The 7,750-nt window shown below is 53.1% G+C and overlaps 1 protein-coding gene across 1 annotated transcript in view; it reads right to left on the bottom strand.

Moving 5' to 3' along the window:
- Nucleotides 1–3,731: 3,731 nt before the first annotated feature.
- UMODL1 (uromodulin like 1) overlaps nucleotides 3,732–7,750 on the bottom strand; it is a 59,681-nt gene continuing 55,662 nt past the window's right edge. The window contains exon 22 of the mRNA XM_072969643.1: nucleotides 3,732–4,914. The gene's annotated coding sequence lies outside the window, so the exon portion shown is untranslated. The remainder of the gene's footprint in view (nucleotides 4,915–7,750) is intronic.

Raw genomic sequence — 7,750 nt, 5'->3', positions numbered from 1 at the left:
GCGCCTCTGATACCCCTGCTTTGAAGGCACCAGTTCTCAGCACCCTGCAAGGCCAGTGATGAAGTAAAAATTCACATTTTAAGACAAGACAAAAAAAATTATACCTAAACCTTTCTCTCTGCTGTTTGGGCTGTTCCCTCCCCTCCAGTGTGCACTGTGCATCTGCACTGGGTGTGAACCAGACCTCCCCAAAGCAGAAACACCTGCTCAACCATACGATTGCTTTTTCTTCTTCTGACACCAGCCATGTAGCGCCTTAGAAGGCAGCATTCCTTTCTCCACCCTGTAAGGGGTCGCGATGACCCACCACTCGCCTGGTATGTGCAGAATCTTTGGTGAACTTTATGTGTGAGGCCAGTGTACCATTTCCCTTAAAGGCAGTGATTACAGCAGACTGGTCAGACTTCCACTTAATGGAAGCTCTTAGCTTAAATACTTACTGATGACCTTATTACTGTTACTAGCCATATTCTGTGTCTCTTACAAGAGTATTGTTCCTTGCATTACCAAATGTGTGCCTGAGATTCAGATAAAGTTAGTGATGATGAGGCAACTGGAAGTGACTGAGCATTGTCACCTTTTCTTCGCTGTGAGCTACCACTAGGTCTTGTATATATTTACACAACATTGTAAAATGACTGTAATGCAATAAAAAAAGTTTAAAAAAAGGAAAAGATTGATCAAAAATGTAGTTTTATATGAAAGAATGCTATTTGCAGCAACATGGCTGGACCTGGAGGTGATCATGCTCAGTGAAGGAAGTCAGACAGAGAAAGACAAACACCATATGACATCACTTACATGTGGAATCTAGAATATGACCCCAATGAACTTACTTATGGCACAGAAACAGATTCACAGACAGAGAAAACAAACTTATCAAAGGGGAAGGGAGGTCGGGAGGACAAACTAGGAATCTGGGATCAGCAGATGCAAACTATTATATATAGAATAAACAACCAGGTCCTAGTGTCCAGCACAGGGAACTGTATCCAATAGCTTGTAATAAATCATAGTGGAAAAGAACATGGAAAAGAATGTACACACATATACATGTACAACTGAATCACTTTTCTGTACATCAGAAACTAACACATCGTCAATCAACTTTATGTCAAACAATATGTGTATGGTTCCATAAGATCAATGGTTGTGACAGTGTGACTCTAGATACGGGCAGAGGCAACAAGAGGGAACTGCTTCCAGGACCACCACAGACCAGTAAGACAGGCGGTCCAGAGGCTGCTGGCTACTGGGCAGAGGCTCTAGTCCAGTAACAGCACGCGGAGTGTTCTACCAGTGAGATCCTCGCCTGAGCTGGGAGTGGGCATTCCTAGCGCCGTGGGACAAACTGGTCACGATATGCCTCCCAAACTTCAGTTGAAATTAAGACCGAAAGGTGTGAAATAAGGAATGTTGCCCATCTTCCCAATCTGCAAGAATCAAGCCTTTAGCCGTCGCAGTCCCCGGCCCACCAGGAACGCAGAGGGAAGATCAGGACAGACACTCTCCCTCGGGGAAAACTGACAAAACCGGCCCTCAGACAGCTAGGTGTTTTCGGGAGAAATTTTTTATGAAGCTGAATTCTTGCATCTCCCCTTACTCGGAAAAGCACTGAAACCGTAGGCTTGTTCCTGGTGAGCAGCAGCACGTGCTGGACTGCACGGGCCCCTTGGCCAAATCACACACACACCGGCCTCCCTGTTACCTCTTCAGGGCAGTTCTCAGACCTTCTGCAAGACTGGGTTGGCTGGAATAAAATGTTTTTCTTTCTTTCTTAGATTGACCGTTGATTAATATTTTCTTTGACACAGCATGGTTGTCTGAGCCCTGCCCCAGCAGACACGTGCCCAGGACCCGAAGCCCCGTGGAGTGTTCCAGCCTCGCTTAGTCTGCAGGCAAGAGGCTCAAAGCGGGTGGAAGAGAGCAAACCAGAGAAGCAGGGCTCTGGCGGCTGCGGGAGCAGCGGGACTTCCGCCCTGGTCTGCAGCGCCATCTCGTGGTGGCGCCGGGGCAGAGCGGCCTGGGCCGGGGGGTGCGAGGCTGGCACCTGTGCGTCTCCGCTCCTCCCACCTTCGGTTTCCGTCACACCCTCCACCACAGAGCAGATCACTGGACTTGACAGCCCGCAGGCCTGGTTTCAATTCCAGCTCCTCCACTGACTAGCTGTTTGACTCTGGGAAAGTTGCATAGCGTCTCCACGCCCTCCATTTCAGAGTGAGAAAAGTCACACACGGGAGGCCTGTGACGAGGACTGAGCTAGGTGACACCTGCAGGGCACGCACAGTCCCTCCCCTCGCAGGCGCGAGAGCCCACTCTGTCCGTGAACAGGCCTTCTGGGGCGTCTCCAAGGCCCCAGCGTCTGGCCTCACAGGTCTGGCCTTGCACAAGCCTGGTGGTAATAACCTCTACATCAGAGAGCAGTGAACAATGTCTACAGATGTCCAGGGCCACCCTGGGTCCCTCCTTTCCTCCTTCCGTTCCAACATGCTTTGAAATTAATTCCTGAGCCGTGGCAGCAGGAGGAGTCTGGGATTGGAGGGTTTAAGCTACAAGCAGTAGGCAGACTGAGGCTGCTCCTACACAGAAGCCTTGATAGAGCAACACTTCAGGAACCCCGGAAGGAGTAACGCGAGCACACGTGCACACACGTGCATTATTTTGTCTCCCCCTCCCCTGGCCTCCCTGATTTTCCTGTGAGCAGTATTCACAGGGGCTTTCCTTTAGATGGATTTTGAGTTCCTAAGGGCAAGAACTCTACCTCATTCTTTTTGTCTTCCTAATGTCAGCATAAGAACTGGAATAAACTAACATTCCTTAGTTAGATAGATGGATGAATGGATGAGTGGATAAATGGAGAGATACATGGGTGGATGGATGGAAGGACAGATGTGTGGATGAATGGGTGGATGGATGGGTAGATGGTTGAGTGGATGGATGGATGGGTAGATGGATGAATGGATGGATGGTTGAGTGGATGGGTGGATGAATGGATGGAAGGAAAGACAGATGGGTGGATGGATGGATGGATGGATGGATGACTGAGTGGATGGGAGGATGGGCAGGTGGACAGACAGATAGTTGTGTGGATGGGTTGATGGGTACAGAGGATAATGGGTGGATGGTTAGATGAGTGGATGGAGGGACCAGGTCAGGGCACCTCACAGCACACATGCACTTGTTCCTCTCAGCACTTACCACGACTCCCACCATCTATTGATTTCAGCATCTGTCTCTCTCCCACAAGACCACTGCTCTAGGAGGGCAGAACTAAGTCTGTCTCTCACAATTAACCGCTGCACTGAGCCCAGGGCCTGGTGCATGGTGTGCACTCAGGAAATACTTGTCAAAAAAAAATAGACTGGGGCAGCAGACGGGAAAAGGGGAGACCAGGTTTGTATTATTACAGGAAACACGAATGAATGGGCACAGTAGTTACTAAGGTTACATGAAAACTGCAGATGAAGTTTTAAATGCACATCAGCTACTTTATCTGAAATCCAAAACGCCACATGGTCATGGGACTCAAACCAGTTGACTGAATGCTTACTGTCTCCTTTTCTAGAAAACTAAGTGAGAGGCGCCGAGCTGGTGTCAGACGTGGATGCAGCTCAAGAGGAGCCACAGACGCTCCCTGGCCCCCAGGACGCGCAGCGCAGCAGCCCCTCAGGGATGCCGGGTGAGCGCATGACGTGGGTGGAACCAGACAGAGCAGACAGCACGGGCGGGTGTCAACGGCACAAGCAATTTATTCTACTCGTCCAGAGCTGCTCGTCCACAGCATTGCCTGTTGTGACTCTACAGCGACTCTTACTTGTAAATCAAAATACACCTCCCAGGTGCTCCGTACTGGTGGCTGCTGATTACGTTCAACAAAATTAATCTCATGAATTAAAAACTATGACCATGTTATGACTCAAAGTTCATCGAGGAAAAACACTATACTTTCAGGTGCTGGCTATCAAATACAATTCAGTCTGCTTTGAACAAAGTAAAACATGTTACCTGTCAGCATGGCGTAATGAAGAAAACTCTACATGAGGCTACTTAGATTCTGCACCCATTTCCTCATTAACTCACTTATTAACTCATGAGTTAACGTAAATAACTCACCCATCCTTCTCTGGTTACTCACTGTGTCACGGGTACACAGTGCCTCAGCCCTGAAAAAATTATTTATTTTAATATCTGTGAAAACTTATGGAACAATATAAAATAGTGGTTATATATAGTGTTAATTCTACTTACTATAAAGATGTTCATATTACTAGGGTGCCTTTGAGTCACTGCTGTGTAAATAAAAGCTACATCCTGGTGATGCAAGAGCAAAGTTAAAGAGCACAGACGTCTGCTCAGAAGGACGTCACAGCATGTGTGTGGCTGACCGGCTTTTAAAAGAACTTCAAGTGCACTGCCAAATATTTTTGAAGGTGTGAAATATTATGCATCTGACAGAGCGTCAAACGGATGAATGGATGGATGGATGGATGGGTGGGTGGGTGGATGCATGGAAGGATGGGCAGGTGGTCGGTGACAGATGCCAACAGTGAGCCAAGCCAGGAGGGCACCTGGACCACTTAGGACAGTGAGAGTCTGGGAGCTCTGGGGGGTGATTTGGGTGATGGCAGAGCTGCATCTAAGCCTGGCTGGAAGATCCCTGTGCCTGTGGCTCCAGGCACCCCACTCCCTGCCCACATCTCCACCCTCCTCTCCCCCGCCCGGCGGTGCTTCTTGTCTGGAACCCACACAGACGATGAGCTTCCTGCGGGTAGGCAGAGGCTGGGTTTTCACCGTCTCTGGGGCTCATCCAACCTCAGACTTGGGGTGGAGCCAGCTCGCATCAGTGCTTGAGTGAAGACTGGAGCTTGGTTCACAGCCACCTGCGAGGGGAGGGGGTCGCCTGGGTCAGTGTGCCTGCAGGAGAGGAGAGGTTCATGTGGAAAGCCCCGGAAGCATGGGCAGTGGAGGGGTACCACCACCCCAAGGGTATGACCTCTGTGCTTGCTGGATGGTGAGAGACCGGGCCCAAATCACACAGCAGCGACTCCCAGGAGGCACAGAGCAACGGGGACCGCGGGGCTGGGCTCTGGGCCTTGGTGAGTGTGGCGCCCACAGGTCAGCAGGGCGGCCGCGCCCTGGGGCCTGCTGTCCTTGCACCCACCCGGACAGGGGCTCGTCCCACGCGGGGCCAACCTTGGGGATGTTTGTTTGTTTCACGTTTTCCAAAAAGGAAAATTCTGCAGAAACTTGAGAACTAGTTCTAAATGTTCTTCACGTTGGAAAACAGAAACCTCAGGAGAAAAAGAAAAGACAAGGGGCCAGTTTTCCGTCTGATGTTTTAATTCCCAGGAGGGGGTCTTCTGGCCTGGTCACGGCGCCCGCACACCAGGTCTCCTCAGAAGGTTCGCGGGACGAGTGTTGGCCTCCCTGCTGGGACTCACATTTTAAATATTAAGTAAAACCCACTGGAAGTTCCCTGTGATTCTATGCGGGGCAGTGACTGGCCTCACGTGCTGGCCCTGGCCCAGCCCTTCCCATGCCGCCTGTGAGGGCCCCGAGGCCCCGGAACCAGGCACACGGGCGCCCTCGTGTCCTCAGGGCCAAGGGGCGGAGGCAAGGTGAAGGCACCGTGTCTCCAGGTCCACAGGACCAGCTCCTCGGGCAGCTGGCGTTTTCTCCGGTGACGACGAAATCACCCAGAAAGGGCGCTGCCGCGTGGAGAAGTGTGCTGTGACCCTGCCCTGCTGTGCGACTGGGATGGTTCACTGGAGCTCTCTGGGCCCAACTTCCTCATTTCAAGGATGAGGCCAGGGCTGACCACACTTTGTTGAGTTGTATCAAAGGTCTGTTATCTCGAGAGAATGCAGACGTGAACATGGGAGGGTGGTCTGGCTGGGGAAGCTGCCGGCCCAGGGAGGAGACGGGGACCTGGGCCAGCCGCTGCGGGCCGTGTCCACGTGACAGTGCCCCGACGGGGACAGGGCTGAACAGGGTCAGTGAGTAGAAGGGTTTTCATGACCAAACCTTGTGGGCCCCCAGCTGGACTAGAAGGCACCCCCCAGAGGCAGCTGGTAACATTACTACTAAAGTTGAACTGAAGTTACCACTGCTCGCCCCCTATTTGGAGCCCCAAGTGTGGCAGGGGACCCCAACGGTAAGCAGCACCTGCCTCCCGGGAAGGCTCTTTCCTTCCGACCCCAACAGCCACTCCCTCCGCTGCTGGATGCCTGGTGCCCCACAGAGAGATCTGTGCACCCCTTTGCTAATTATCAAAATACAAATTCTCCCGTAAACAGAAAGGCCAAGGGGCAGCGCTCCCAATACCTGCCGGTCACGCGCACACCAGCACGAGGGAGGCCCGGCAGGTGCACATGCACCAGCACGAGAGAGGCCCGGCGGTCACCTGTGCGCCAGCACGAGGGAGGCACTGTAGCTCGGCAGCTAAGAGAACAGACCCCAGATCCAAATCCCAACTCTGCCACTTCCCAGTCACATGCCCAGGGCTACATCTTCACCTCCCTGCCCAGATCCCCATCTGAGAAATAGGGACAATAAAAACATGACGTCATGGGGTTGTCGGGGCCCTGAACAAGGAAACGTTGGTGTGGTGCTTAGAGCAGGTCACGTGAGGCTAATGTTAGTAGGATCACAGTTCCTCCCCTGAGAATCGGCTTTGAGCGGGAGGCGAGGGAGACTCCAATGAGACCAAGGGGTCAGGAAGGACATGGGGAGAGATCAGCTCAAGCCTGGGGGACAAGCCACCGGAATCTGGGGGCATTCCAGCTCTTCCGAGAGAGCGGGGCTCCAGCTCTACAGGGCAGAGAAGAGCACGCAGCCTCCGGGGTCCCAGGCTCCGCACAGAGGGCTGCAGGCGCCATGTGGGGGGGGCGAGCGGGGGGCAGCCGTGGGAACGCGCCCCAGGGCCTGCCTCTCCCCACGTGGCCTGCCCGAGTCAGCTCTGCGGGGTGCTGGCCCTTTTCCATCTGGAACGGCTGTGAAGCGGGCCCTCCCGAGGATGGGCTTGTGCAGGGGGGCGAGAACAAAAGAAAGCACACACCTAAACCCAGTCGCCCACGGAGGAGACAGTCAGCAATGCGATCCTTGTTCGGCTGTGCCTCCTGAGATGATGCGGAGAAAGAACCCACAAGGTGAGGGCGCAGGTGAGGGCGCAGGTGAGGGCCAGAGCCAGTCTCAGGCTGCCGCCCACCCCCCAGCCGGCATCACCTCTGACAGCGTTGAGGCAGCATCACTAAAAGCTACCAACCGTGGTCTGTGATCTTTTCTTCTACTTTTTTAAAAATCTCAAAACCTTCTCAGAAACAAGTCTGGCACCACCCCCCCCAGTGTGGTTAGGTCTGTTCCGACAACACTGCAGCCCAAACGGACGTCATCCGTCCTCAGGGAGCTACACTCAGACCCAGAGGAAGGAGGCCCACGTGCTCCTCGACAGCTCAGAGGGTGTCCACACTCTCAAAGGCTCGAAGTGCTGCTTGGAGCCCGTGACGACGTTTGTCCCAGTCACGTCACCGGGGACACGCGGCTGGCCCCCGGCTTGCAGAGCTCGGAGGAGCATTTTACCTGCTAGGTCACCGGTTTACTGTAAAGGGATGTAACTCAGGGACTGGCAGAGAAGACGCAGAGGGCAGGTGTGGGGAGGGACCCTCTCCAGAGTCACTCTCCCCAAATCTCCAGGGGTCCACCAACGTGGACGCTCCCTGAACCCCATTTTGGGGTTTTTTTTATGGAGTTC

The sequence above is a fragment of the Vicugna pacos genome, chromosome 1 (genome assembly GCF_048564905.1).
Source record: "Vicugna pacos chromosome 1, VicPac4, whole genome shotgun sequence".
NCBI classification, from domain to species: Eukaryota; Metazoa; Chordata; class Mammalia; order Artiodactyla; family Camelidae; genus Vicugna; species Vicugna pacos.
This window is presented reverse-complemented; position numbering and strand designations above follow the sequence as displayed.